This window comes from Equus quagga, unplaced genomic scaffold (genome assembly GCF_021613505.1).
Source record: "Equus quagga isolate Etosha38 unplaced genomic scaffold, UCLA_HA_Equagga_1.0 208879_RagTag, whole genome shotgun sequence".
In the NCBI taxonomy this organism is placed as follows: domain Eukaryota; kingdom Metazoa; phylum Chordata; class Mammalia; order Perissodactyla; family Equidae; genus Equus; species Equus quagga.
In genome coordinates, this window is record NW_025799092.1 from 8,220 (window position 1) to 10,028 (window position 1,809).

The window sequence follows — 1,809 nt, forward strand, 5'->3', positions numbered from 1 at the left end:
CTTAATATGTATGTAATGTTAAAAACTAGAATGACATCCCTACTACAAAAAAAAATGCAATTGTGTTCCTATTCTTCTTTTTGTAACGTGATAACATTTAAGTATGCTGACATCTATATTATTAAGGCAATAAAAATATTCATCCATGGATATTTTTACTAATTGAAGTTAAAAAATAAAAACAAAATTCGTGCCAATCAATATCATTAAGAGATGCATTTCTGGTGACATTTTATAGTTTATCTTTGAAAATTTCATAAAATTTGTAGCATATTTAAGTTACTGAATAGGAGTAAGATAATGATCGTTATAATGATAATCCATTGTAGAAAAAAATCACTTAGAACTTTATTAACAAAGGAAACAAACGTAAATTTACAGATATTTTTGTTGCAAAGTAATGTGCTTCTATGATTATTAAGGGACAAAATTCTGGCCAGTAAGGGAATTTAAAAATTAGTTCAGGGATAAAAGAAAAAACATGAAATCTGATGCTTCATATTTTTTGAATCTAATTATTATGAACATGAGATAGATATGATAGGCATTGGATATTAGATTTGTCTTTTTTTCAATTAAATTTACAATGTTATTTTTAAAATCCTAACAGCTATAGAGATTTTTAAATTAATTTACTTAAGAAGCACATGAGTTAATAAAGATTGAATAGCACTAATAAAAATCATGCTCTATAGCAGCTATAGAAGTTACCAAAGGTAATTTGAATGCTAAAATTAGAAAAGGAAAGAACATGAAACTTTATATCTGTATTTAATGAAGTGTCAAGACCTGTAGGGTTGAAGTCTCAAATTATCGTTTTGATTTTGTCACCTATTATTTTAAAGCAATGATCAGAGCACTTAAAGAATATGTGTCTCCATTTCCTCAGAATAAAAAATACGGAGATTCTGTCTCTGGTTTCAGAAAAATTTAGCCATCCTTTGACTAGATAGAAAAGAAACATGAAGATTTATTCTCTGAAAATGAATTATTCATCACTGATTCCAATCATGGCCAATATAACTTTTCTGCTACTTAGCTACGATTGTTCTAGTACAGTTAAATATCAACTAAATGACAATGTGGAGAAAACAATATTATATTTGTGAATATATAAAACAATGTTGGTTGTCATTACGTATCCAAATATTACCCAGAAAAAAAGGTGACATTAATTTATCGTTTTAAATTTAAAACCATACAACCATTTTAAATATTTTCATTGAACCAATATGAAATTGTTGCTCAGTTTTACCTTCACAAAAGCAGCTAAAATTTGTTCTCTCAATATTTTGGTGACTAAATTTAGAATTTGATTCAGACACAAATAGTATAAAAGGGGAAATACATATAAATAATTCAAGCAAACTTGATGATAGAAGGGACAAAAGAAAAGATCGATATGTTACAAAGTTTCCAAATCAGATACCTCTGTCTATGAGGGCATCTTATAATAAATATCTCAATTGTTAAGGGAAAGATTAATCCTCCTTCATATATATGGTAATATAGGCTTGATTTTTTTTGGTTTAGATTACAATAAAATATTAGAGTCAATTTAAAGCAACATTCAAGTCCAAGGAAAGCAAATAGCTCTCAGCACTTACAACAAATCCATTCAATTATTATATGAAGACTGCCTAGAGTCCTGATGAAGAAAATTGATATTCACCCTTAGTCAAGTGCCATATGAATTAGTGACATACTTACACTGATTGGTCAGTGATAGAAAGGAAGCATAAAACATAGAGGATAAATATATTTTCTTTCTTTTTTTTTTTGAGGAAGATCAGCCCTGAGCTAACATCT